A 13352-nucleotide genomic window follows, 5' to 3' on the forward strand; every position below is an offset into this window, starting at 1 on the left:
AAGGTTTCTGTATACTCAGCAAGGCACTGGATGAATGATAATAGGGTTGAGCAAATCCTTGGAATCTAGTTTTATCCCAGTTCTGTAGAAAACATTCCTCTCCCTATATTTGTTCCAATCTCAAGATGACTCTCAGTTTTGCATCAGATGTGACATTTTTGTAATGTGGTTTGAGATAATCATTTAACATTGTATCCTTTTTAAAAAATAAAGTAAAATATTCAATAACTTTTGAAAACAAGAATAAAGAATGGTGCTTTGCCTTACAATAGTTAAAATATGTACGTAAAGTTGAGATGTTATGTACTACCTTTAATTATTTCATTTGGTTGCTAAGCAAATATCAAGTGAAAATTTAGTGACTAATACAATATATAATTTAAGAAGCATTATTGTAAATGTTAATCCATGTATCAATTAAGCAGGGCAAAATACCAAATCCAGGTGTGTGCATGCATGTGGGTATGTGCATGTGGGCTGAATTCACATATATTCATATATTCTTACATGTAAAACTTGGGTATTTCATAAAATTGACATCTTAAACATATAGAGAAAGAAGATTACTTTATCATATACAGCAACGACTTGCTTCTATTTAGGAAATAATAACTTAAATTCCCTTTCACCACATAAATCAAAATAAATTCTAGATATATTTAATATGTTACAATGAAATTTTAAAGTGATTTTAAAAATAGAATGCATCTTAGGGTAGGGAAGTACTTTCCAAGTACATCAAGGGGAGGGGCATAAAGAAAAAAGATTTACCACATGAAATTAAAACTGTTAATATGGAAAAGTTAAAATAACAGTCAAGAACTTTTAAAACTTGTACCACATATGTAAGGAAGATCTAGTGATCTTACTGCAAAATTAATATGTAAAATATTTTGGAGATCCATTATAGTTGAGAACAAATGCACCACCAAATATTAATTTTCTTTACTTGCATAGAAGGAGATGAGAACACACAAAGCAAATTTAGTCTAAATATTGATAAAAATAAAAAAACTTCATGTTTGTTAATCATTTATTTTAGACTATCAAAACTTGCTAAATACATAAAAAGCAATTTGAATTTAGTAAAAAAATAACATCTGTATAAATAGAACAGTGGTTGAGGATACACACAAAGATAGTTCATACATGTTGAACTGCAATTAATAAATATAGTAAAAGATGTTCAATTTATCTTGTAATCAAAATGAGGTATCTTTTTTCCACCAAATTGACAAAAATATTGAAAAACAACAATATCCTATTTGGAGAGAATGTGGCAAAACACTGACACTCTTGCATGATACTGTTTATTTGTAAATTAACTCAATCTTAAGAGTATTTTGACAACAAGAACATTAAACCTTAAAAATGTACATTTTTTTTAAATCAGAAATTTCACTTTCTGAGAATCAAGTCTTCAAAATATAATCAGAGAAATGAACAAAATGCCTCTCTCAGGTGCTCAAGAACACTTTAGTCATGGTAGTCATATTTTAAAAACAACATTTAATGCCCTCCATATGGGGTGTTTAAATGGCAGCTACTAACCATAACAGTATTAGTGCATATGTGCTGATTTAGGAACTGGTTTGCAATATACTATTAAGTGAAAAACAAAACAAAATTTGGTAAAGAATGGTCTCAGGTTCTAATAAATGCTTATTTGGAGCACTGATTCCAGGATGAAAGCAAATCTCTTTAGTAGATCTCAGGGAACACTGTAGAACATAGCCCAAATCCACCCCTTTCTTTGTTTATCTTCTTCCCATGGACCGGAATATTCTCATTAATTCCTGATGTAGGTGATTTTGCAGATGTTGTAATTGTATTCTCCCCTTCTCTGCATAGCTAAATCCTACTTATTTTTCGTTCACTTTCCCCAATTTTTTCATATGATTTTGCTGCATGATTTATCATGATACCGACTGAGAGGGAAAAGTGAAAACAGGGCGTAGAAATAAGGTATAACCAGAGAGTATGGAATTATACAATGCAATCAGGGTGGAGCTCTCTGAGAAGGTTACAGCTCAACCATGGGGATGAGAAGAAATCAACCAGCGAGTCAGAGAATAGTGTTTCAGGCAGAGGTGAGACAGTAGCAAACATAAAGGGCCCAGGCACCAAGGGCCCTGTCTTGTTTATACTGCAAGGAGGGACATGTGGCCGTATAAACCTGGAAATGACACAACAGTGGCTCTAGGTGAACTAGGGGAGGTAGGCAAGGGTCAGATTATGCAGCCCTTTAGATCAAGACAAGGTATCTGAATTTGTTCAAAGCATAGTGGGAAGCCATTACAGGATTTTATGGTTGGGGGGGTCACTTGGTTTGATTTATGTTTTTAAAGATAGCTCTGGTAACCTTAGTTCTAGCTGTGAAGTCCTTGAAAACGCTAATTATGACCAACTATACAAAGCAACTGTTAGAAAGCACTGGAGAGCAACTAAAAGAGGTTCAGTTGTAAGGCTCTTGTCCTTAGGAGAAGGGAAGCAAAAGTGGTGACGAGAGCATTTGGGCTGCTTTCTTCAAAGGTGTTTTCCCATTTTCAGCTCATGGGAATGAGCAACAGAAAACGGCCGATTTTACAGAGATGAGTTTGGTACTACGAAAATGGATGAGACTTGAGACAGAAAAATCCTGGAGAAAGGCAACTTCATAAAAGTGAGTACAAAAAGCTGCATGCAAATTTCTCAAACGTTTGGCTGATTCCCAAGCTATACCTTGGTAGAGCAAGATTTTCAGAAACCTGGCAGAAGCCTGGCTACAAGCCAAACTGGTTAGCAGGGATTTACAGGTGCATTGACATTTAGATTCTCCCAAGATGGAGGGGCCTTGTTAAACTCCAAGTACTTCTAGCTGAGACCCCAGAAGGGCTATGCCTAACAGGAGAATAGCCAGAGAACTCTGGGCAGGAGCATAGCCAGAGGACTGTATCTAGGAGTAGGGACAAATCAAAATATCCTCTTAGAAATAGATTTCATGGAGAATAGAGACTCAGAACCTTTAGGAAGGAGGAAGTTGGATTAGATAAATGTATGGGATTGACTGAATAAAACCTCAAATTTGATTTCCCTAATAGTAGGAACATTCAAGTTTCATAAAGAAAAATAAACAGTGTTTTTGGCTATCTCAAGTGTGTTCTCTGAATCAGCCTGGAATGAAATCTTGGAAGGATTTCCTTGGAGAACTAGTATATTGTTCCTGGTGAATTTAATCAATGCTATTTTCTGGATTTGTTGTATGTATTAGTCAATGTTTGCCAGAGAAACAGAATCAATATAATGTGTGTATACAGAGGAGGTTTATTATAAAGAACCGGCTCGCATGATTATGGAAGCTGGCAAGTCCAAAATTGCAGTATAGTCCAGTAGGCCGGAGTCCCAGGAGAGGTTATGGCACAGATCAAGTCCAAGGGCATTCATGGGAGAATTCCCTCTCGCTGGGGAGGCCAGTCATTTTATTCTCTTTAGGCCTTCCCTTGACTGAATGAGGCCTAACCACATTAAGGAGAGAATGTGCTTTACTCAAAGTTCACCGATTTAAATGTTAATTTCATCCAAAAATATCCTCCATGTTGACATAAAGCTAATAATCACAAGGTATAAAGTGAATAAAATGCAAAGATGTGAAGTGTTTAATGCAAAGAGTTTTGGCAAGTATATGCTCTTAGGTGATTGCACCACAGCTGAAAATATTTCCATCCCACAGAATGTTTTCTCATGCACCCTTCATTCAGTCTCTCACCATGACAGGCAATCATCGATTTGATTTCTATTATCAGTTGTTTCTGGCCTATGGCACTATATAAATAAAATTTTAAATAACTGGCTTTTTTTGCCCAACATGATTTCTGTGAGACTCCTTCATGCTCTTGTGTACCCTGATTGTGCTTTTATTTATATTTCTTACCAGTGTTCCCTATATAAATATCCACAGTGTTTATTCATTCATATTGTAGTTTGTTTTCAATTTTTAGTATTATAAATAAAACTGTATTAAGCATTCTTGTGCAAGTATTTTGGGGACCATAGGTTTTGATTTCTCCTGGGAAGATATTTAGGAGTGAATTTGCTGGATTACAGGGTAGGTGCATTTTAACTTCATAGTGAACAGCTAAATAGTTTTCCAAGTGATGGTACCAGTTCCCTTTCTCCAGAAATGTATGAAAGTTCCAGTGGTTGCACATGCCTGCTGACACGGGGTATTGTCATTCTTTTTAATTTTAGTCATTCTAGTGACATGATTTCTTGATGTAGTTTTACTTGCATTTCCATGATGAGTAATAATATTGAATGCCTTTTATGTGTTTATTGATCAGTTGCATGTTCTTTGGGGAAGTGTCTGATAGTCTTTTGCCCATTTTTTGTGTGCTTGTCTTTATATTGCAAAGCTTTGGAGATTTTTAAAATATATATTCTAGAAACAAATTCTTTATCATATATATGCATTGAAAATATAAATATCCAAGTCTGTGTTTTACTTTTTCATTTTTTTAATGATTCTTTTTGATGAGCACATACTATTTTGTCACCGTTGGTCTTATTTACCTTTTCTGTTAGTGCTCTTTGTGTTCTGTGTTCTGTAGAAATATTTGTTTACCCTCTATCACAAAGATATTCTTCTCTTTTATTCTACAAGTTTTATATCTTTACGTTTTACATTCCTTTTATCACTCACCTTGCACTATTTTCTTCACAGCTTTCCTGAAGCATAATTGGCATATATTAAACTGTACATATTGTGTAAGAAGCCAGGTATGGCATCTCAAGGGAGTCTTACATCTCAGTCTAATGGAAATTGTTATTTCATTTTCTCAGAGTTCTAAGTACACATTTTCAACATATACCTGCCATGCATTTTTTAATTCCACTAGTCTGATGTATACTTTCAAGTCTTTAAGCACTATTTTATTTCATCTTTTATCCCGAGCCTTTGAGCGAGGCAAGGGGTTTCATCCCATTCTACTTGTTAAGCCACAAATAAGTTAGGGCCAGAGATTGCTATGAGGGCCATGTTGCTTTTCAAAGATTCTATTACTTTTTCTTTATAATTGTGGTTTTAAAATATATCTATATCGATCATCTATCTATCATCTATCTATCATCTATCTATCATCTATCTATCTATCTATCTATCTATCTATCTATCTATCTATCTATCTAATCTATCATCTATCTAAAACATAAAAGTGATCATTGTGACCATTTTTAAGTGTATAGTTTATTGGCGTTAAGTACATTCACATTGTTGCACAATCACTACTACCTATCTCCAGAATTTTTCATCAACCCAAACTGAAACTCCATATCCATTAAACAATAACTCATCATTTTTTTCTATCTGGTAGCCACTCTCCTACTTTCTATCTCTATGAATTTACCTATTGAATTATTCTTTATGTATCATGTGAGATAGAAGGGAGGGCTCATTTTTTTCCCCCGTATCAATACTTAGTTATTTGCACTCCTTCCACCTTGCCAATTTTTACTAAAAAGTGTCCATTGGGATTTTGGTTGAGATGGCATTGACTCTGTAGACCAATCTGAGGATAATTGAAAAGCATTGAGACTTGTGATCTATAAACAGGGGTAAATCTCTTATCTAGGTCTCCTCTAATTTTTCTCTGTAGGTTCTTGCATTTTTCTATGCAAGCAATATGCACATCTCTCATTAAATGTATTCTTTCTTTTTGTTCTCTGACAGTATTCTAAATGGTATTTTTTAAGCTTCATTTTTGATTGCTTATTTCCAGGCAACTTTAAATCTTCAAATAAGCCTCCTTTAAGTACATGGTAAAGCATAGTTGAGGGTATTGGGAAACCGTATCTTATACACATGCCTGGCACTTGAAAACCATTTTCTGGCCTATTTGGAGTAGCTATAATATGTTGTTATTGTTGCTGTTGTTGTTGTTGTTGTTGTTTTTAATGTGGAATGAGAGAATGGAGAAGTTAGATGGTATTTCTAGGGTAACATGTTACTCTAGCAACAGGGTCAAAAAGAATCCAGAGTTGCTGACACCCTGTCCAGGGTTCTCATGGGAGGCAGTTATTAAAATATCACTTTAAGTAATACTAATAAAACTGCCAACAGAGACATAGTATTTATTTGCAGTTGGAAAGGACTGAATTATACTTTCAATTATACTTATAAAGAGGTATAACATTTTCTATTATAAATATCCATAATATTTAAAGGTCATTCTGACACAAGGTTCTTGGTTGAACACAGAAATGCATTCACAGGCCCATTATCACCAGGAGCTCTAACATCAGTGGTTTCGTGTTCAAGAGAACATTTTGAAACCTCTTTTACAAGAATTGTAAAAAAAATGGGATTGATTAATTGTGTACTACTTAACCTTATTCATGTTGTTATTTCTAAAATTCATTGTCAAAAAGTAAGTAATATAAGCGTCTTGCATGATTTATCAGCAATCTTTTGTTTATTAAATGAATCATAATATTTTATAAGTTATAATTAATGATGTATAATCATAAAGAAATTTTGCTTTCCAGTGTCTCCATATACATTCCATAGGAGCTAGATCTTCAATCCCAGATTTTGGCCAGTTCCGATATATTCCTGTACAATATAAATAGTTTGTTAGCCTCTTTGAATTAAAAACAAAAAACCAAAAACCACCATCTCAACTATGAAAATAGTCCAATTCTATTTAATAATGAAAACTGACTTTAATTTAACATAAGATCTTTGCTCACCATCCCAGCTGAAATCTATTTCAGCAAAAGACACATTGAAAGAGGGCGTGGCAAGCTTCCCCATCTGGCCCTTTCACATCCTTCCTCCGGGAGCTGGCTAAAAGTGGTTTCTGGTGCTAGAGGTAGGATCCAAGGAGAGGAAGATGAGTGTGGACAGAGCGGAGAAAAGGGAAGCAGGGACGTTCTAACTACTTGATACTCTTATCAAATGGCATCCTCATTTTCTGAGATTTGCAGATATTTAACCTTGCCTTTCTCTTCTGAATATGTTTGCGTCTTTTTTCTGAGAATCCTGGGTATCATGCAATCTCCTTCGATATAGGTGACTGCATCTTCATGCAGATTAATATGAAGCCTTCAATATCTGTTCTTTAGCTTCCCTCTGCTCCACTCCGTTACTTTCTAGCAGCCTATAGCATCTAAGTCAATCTCCCTGTAAGAAAACACATTTATAGGGCGTGGGAATTAAAGACAAGGGCATCTTTGAGGGGCCACTATTCAGTCTCTCACACATATCAAATTCATTTTAAGACAATTGCAGAACTGACAAGTGGTTCTTTTATAGACACATATGCCTTCTCTTTATTTTTTCTGATTAATATTGTTCTGATACTTATGTTAATACTGCTGTTCATTTATTAAAAATATGTACTTAGTATTTATTACAGGCAAATGTTATAACCTAAAGGTAAAGATATGAATATGTTCTGCAGTTTATTTTTTAATAAACTTACACTCAAATATGTTTAGCAAGTGTGAAAAATTGTAAGGCAAATGAATAATAATTTAAAAAACAATCCATCTGGATCAAAGGAATCATCTACACTGAAAATTTTGAGCCAAATTGCTTTGTGTTAAAGATACAATGTGTTATTTTACTTAGAATAGCAAAGGAAGATATATTAGAGTTCTCCTTATTCCATTTAAAGATCTGCTTATGGTAATAGCTAGTATATCTTGGTATTTTCTCACATATAGATCAGTGTAAGTCCTCTCAAGTCAGATGTTTGAATCTTAGGACTAGTAGAAATAGCTAGAGCAATAGTTTTCACCAGCTACATTCCATCATAACAAAGTTTTCTGTAACTGACAAAATCATATCGTGTGAGAGAACTAATTATTGCATGGTAATTCTTTATAGCATTTGGGATCTAGAGTTGGAAAGACCTGTGTTTAAAGGTCTTTAATCTAAGACAAGTTTCTTTATCTCTTGTGAGATAATAGAAGATACATAATAAGTGATAATAAGAGCACTAGGATCATCCCTTGCAAGCAGCGTTAGCAAATTAATCAAACCCAAGCAGGGGGTCACGGGAACATCCAAGTTGTGGCCAAATCTCACAAAAGCTGTGAGTAACCTGGGGATTACTACTCGTGATTGGCATCTGAGGTGGGGTGGGATCAATTTTGTGGGTTGGACACTATCTCCAGGTAGATACTCTCAGACCTACGTTAAATTGTAGGACACCCAGTGGGTGTCATGGAGAATTGTTTGGTGTGTGGAAAGACTTACACACATTTGGCAACAAAAAGTGTCAGTAGTGTTCTGTGTAAAAATGAAGTGGCAACACACAGAAAGACAACTTTACAATTCACCTCTCCATGTTGGCTTTCCTAGACTCTGAAATATTACCTACTTCACTGGGCTTTTTTGAGATTAAATGAGGTAATAACATGTAGAATACTGAGTGTTTTGGTTATGCATAGTTGCACTACTGCTTAGAATGAATAGTTAAGACATAAAAATGTTAATTGTTGTTAGTATTATTAGTATGGCCCGAATAGTTTAGACTTTTGGAGAGAGACAAGAAAGAGAGAAGTCAACTTTTGTTAAATCATTTAGATGATGCTTAAACTGTTAATATCCATCTCAGTAGAAGTAATCTTAGACCTTAGGATGATGCTAAATTTTGAAAATTCTAAAGATTAACTCACAGGCCTACTTTAATGTTCCCTCTGCATCAGATCGCTTAATCAGGGACAAAATCATGAAAAATAGTTGTTTGGTAATTTAAAAATTTGATCAATTCTGTAACTGTGATTAGGTACATATCCAGAACTGAAATGTACTTACCCAGTATTTATTATTAAAAAAAAAAACCCAAAACAACAAAAACAAACTTCAAAGACTAAGTTTCTCTAATGTCCATATGTGCATATTACTTATTCACTGATTTTTGCAAAATCATTTAGCTTAAGGTCAAATGTGTACTACAGACACAATAGCATAACAATTATTCCATAAATGGATGATACAGAGATCTAAATCTAAATTAAAAAGTTAAACAACTTGTTCAAATTACATTGTTTAGAAAATAGATTAACAGTTTTCACTTAATAACCAAAACACATATTCCAAATTTCAGCAAAAGGCAGAACTACAAAGCTGTGAAAAACCTCTGAAAGTTTGTAGCAGAAACACATAACCATAGCAATTCAAAAGAAACAGAGTAATTTAAGTTTCAGTAAGTATGATATAAAAATTACTCTCAAAATTCTTCTTAAAGCCATCACCAAATTGTTCCATGTCATAGAACATATGGCATTAAAATTTTTCTTAAATTATGTCAGGATGTGATGAAACAAGAGAAACTGGAGAATAAAAGAAAGATCAAATTTGATTTTCTTAACCCTTGCCTCATCCTTTAGACTGAAAACCCCCTTCCCTGGATATCATAGACTTGCCCCCAAAGAAGCACATCTATTAAACATGTGTCTGTGAAAATAGAGGATAAAGATCATGCTCTCTTTAGTCTCATTCTCAATGATACATTGTGTTTATACAGTACTTGTTATTTCGCTCAGAGATCTTTCCAAACACCTAATTTTTTCACTCATTCCACAAATTTTTATCGAAAACTTCCTCTAGTTCACACACTTCCTTCGAAACAAAGAAGCCTGACCAGCCTTTTGCTCTCACAGAGATTATAGTTTGGGGGAAGGAAAAGGACCATAAAAAACACAGTAATAATATAAAATGCCAGTCTAATAATGCAGAAGCAGATGATAGAGCATGACTAGGATGCTATTTTATACTTGTACGCGGTAGTCAGAGAAACAACTTGACTAGCAGTGTCTATTTCATTGTAATATTTTTTATTTTTCTATCATCAAAGAAACAAATGGACACTTTTTTTGTTCTGTTTTTAAGATATTATTTATTTGTCAGAGAGAGAGAGAGCGCAGAAGCAGGGGGAGCGACAGGCAGAGGGAGAAACAGGTTCCTCACTGAGCAGGGAGCCCAATGTGGGACTTGATCTCAGGACCCTGAGATCACGACCTGAGCCCAAGGCAGACCCTTAACTACCTGAGCCATCCAGGAGTCCCTTTTGTTTTGTTTTGATCTTCCAAAAGGATCATCTGAGCTCTGGCCCCTGAAGAGATAACTTCACTCACTTAAGAGTTGATGCCAAATTTGAGCTTTTTTAGATACTTAATTTGTAAGTTGCTGTTTTGAACTACATTGACATGTATTTGGTAAAAGGATTACTATAAATACGTGCCATGTGGATTATTGTTCTGTATATAAGAAGCCAGGGCAAAAAAAAAAAATCATAAAAATATTTGGGGCGATAAGCGAATTTGTACAATCACTTCTGACAGATAATTTATCTCCTAACCAATTGTTTTCATTTTTGCATTAGTGACTGAGAAAAATAAAGCAAAATTTTATATTTACCACCTTATGTGTCCCAGCAAGATAGTGTCATAACTAGACCTCTTGATTGCCTACTGCATCGTAGTTTCCTAAGCTAACTTGATCTTGCTTCTTTTTTTTTTGCCATTATTATTATTATTACTATTATTGTTAACATATAATGTATTATTTGTTTCAGGGGTACAGGTCTGTGATTGATCTTGCTTCTGATAAGAAGCCATCACTGTAAAGCGTAGACTATATTTCATTAACTCTAAGATGCATTGTTACTTCTAAAAAAGATGTTGCCAGGGGGTCCTGGGTGACTCAGTTGTTGGGCGTCTGCCTTCGGCTCAGGTCATGATCCCAGGGTCCTGGGATCGAGCCCCGCATCAGGCACCCTGCTCTGAGGGAAACCTGCTTCTCCCTCTCCTACTCCCCCCTGCTTGTGTTCCCTCTCTCACTGTGTCTCTCTCTGTCAAATGAATAGGTAAAATCTTAAAAAATAAATAAATAAAATAAAAATAAAAAAGATGATGTCAATTAAACTATAACTCAATGCTTATTGTCACTTAGACTCATATTTTATACTTTTATACTAAAAGAGCTCTTTTGGATTTAAATAGACATAGAGTTTTATCTTTTATCAATCTAATGCATTCAAACAAGGAAAGAACATTCTAAGTAAATTGGTTGAGTTGTTTCTGAAATTTTTACACAGACTATAAGTTTTCCGAGAAATTTTTTAATTCAGTCAAGAGTACTGAGGAGACAGCATTTCTTAAAATCTTACACAGAATAATCAAAATCTTTCAGTAATGGGCTCCTAAGACAACTTTGCAATTATGAAAATCTAGTTTAATTTAAAAACCAGGTCAGGAAATTTTTTAAGCATTTATTTATTTATTTGAGAGAGAGAGCATGCACACATGCATGTGAGTGGGGGAGGGGTAGAGGGAGAGAAAATCAAGTGGATTCCATGCTGATCATGGAGCCCCACATGGGGCTCAGTTTCATTACCCTGAGATCGTGACCCTGAAATCATGACCTGAGCTGAAATCAAGAGTCCTATGCTTAACCAACTGAACAACCCAGGCACCCCATGTCAAGAATTTTTGCTAAACATTGTCTTTTCTGATGGTATCTAAGAGTTTAAAAAAACACTCCAGTATTATCTCTGGACTTTCCTACAAGCCACTGCCGTCTTTTTGCAAGTTTTCTTCAGGCATTTTGATGGTTGCCCATGCACAGGTAATGCCAAATATGCCCCAGCTGCAACTAGGCTGATTGTTGCTTTGAGACATTATTAATTTCAATACATATCCATTGCAAAGATGTCAAAATGTGAAAAAAAAATCAACATGTCGAGACTGATGAAACAGAGTAATATAGTGAGCATATTCAAGTATCACGGGTTCAACAGGAACAAAGTGAAAATTTCAGTACACTTGTTTTTCTTCTTGTTCCATAAGTTAAATTAACCTAATGCTTAGCTCTAAAATATCAAGTTGTTAATTTGTCCTCATACACTTGCATTCTCTGAATTAAATGTACTTGTAAAATCTACCTCTTCCCTATCTTTTTTTTTTCTTTCAAGTTCTGTGAAAACTCAAGAAAACAAAATTCTCAGTAGCAACTGCTATAGCTAACTACATTTCAATCTGGGATGAGCTTCCTTGGCAAAAGAAGTTTTGTCTAACTTGTGCTTTGCTAAAGTCTTTGAAGCAGGAAAAGATAAATAAGTGGTCTGGGGTGAATGGAAATTAAACGGAAGGCAACAGAATGTGATAAAACTGCTTCCTTGTCTAACCCGCAAGAAGATGTATGTGAAAAGCAGTCAACCATGGCCAACTCCAAGTTTGTACACAGAGTTCCTCTTTTGCTACTTGCTTCTTCATGCTCAGTACATCTAAATAAACACCCTTGGAAGGTACAGTCTGTGCCTTTGACCCCCTTTCTCTTGCAAGCTAAATAGTAGATTAGGTGCATCAAGTCACAGTAATATGTATTTTTCCATCACTGTCTTGACATTTGAAGGCAGGTAGACGCTGAAGCTTAGATGTCCCTAGAAAAATGTTACACAGTAAACTGGCTTGCTGGCTGCTAAGAGACTCCCCTGCAAAATCCAGTCTTTTTCTCTTCGTTATAATTTATGTTCATAATCATACCTGTGCATTGATAGTTGTGTAAACTTAAAGAGAAAGAGAAACTAACCACAATCAGAAGCAAAGATATATTAACGAGAATTTTTATTATTAATTTACAATGAGAATTAGAGCAGTCATGTATTAAGAAATATATAACTCAATTTTATCATGTTCAGCACAGCCTCTTATTATCCGTACAAATTTGATCCTTCTATAGTCTTATACACTTCAGCTAATTGTCACAGGATATTTATAACTTAAACCAAAAACCTTGGACTCATCTCTGTCTTCCTTGTTCTGTAAACCTTTACAACCATTCTACAGCAAATTCTGTGGACTCTACATTCAAAACACATCTAGAATTTGACCATTTCTTTCCATTTCCCTGTTATCACACCAGTCTAGATCTCCATCTTCTCTTGCCTGGACTATCGAAGTAACTCACTAAGAAATCTCATTATTTCTACCCTTGTTCTGTATTAGTGTATTCTCAACACAGTACCCAGATAGATCCTAATAAGATCTCCTTTGCTTAAAACTCACCAATTTCTTCCCAACTAACAGAGTCAGATTCAAAATCTCGAGGATAACCTACAACAACCTAATAATGATCCTGTTGTCCACCTCTCATTCCCAATTACTCCTTTCTCAAATTTTGGGCCCTCTTTTTACTTTATTTTTCTCCATATAATTTACTACCATCTAACATCTTCATATATAGCACTACTAGATAAGCTCCAGAGGGCAAGAATTATGGTCTGTTTTGTTGACTGTTATGGCCCCATTATGTAGAAGAGTGACTGGTGCATGGTAGACATCCAATACTCAGGGAACAAAGGAATTTA

The 13352-nt window shown here is 34.9% G+C and overlaps 1 long non-coding RNA gene across 2 annotated transcripts in view; it reads left to right on the forward strand.

The window, feature by feature from the left end:
• LOC114224571 (uncharacterized) overlaps positions 1-13352 on the forward strand; it is a 106086-nt gene that overhangs the window by 18282 nt on the left and 74452 nt on the right. For both annotated transcript variants that reach the window (XR_015767877.1, XR_003612408.2), the window contains exon 3: positions 2551-2662. This is a non-coding gene — a long non-coding RNA (uncharacterized LOC114224571). The remainder of the gene's footprint in view (positions 1-2550; positions 2663-13352) is intronic.

Source organism: Eumetopias jubatus, unplaced genomic scaffold, assembly GCF_037043125.1.
Source record: "Eumetopias jubatus isolate StellerSeaLion01/CBP00866 unplaced genomic scaffold, mEumJub1_p1.0 scaffold_3, whole genome shotgun sequence".
Classification (NCBI taxonomy): domain Eukaryota; kingdom Metazoa; phylum Chordata; class Mammalia; order Carnivora; family Otariidae; genus Eumetopias; species Eumetopias jubatus.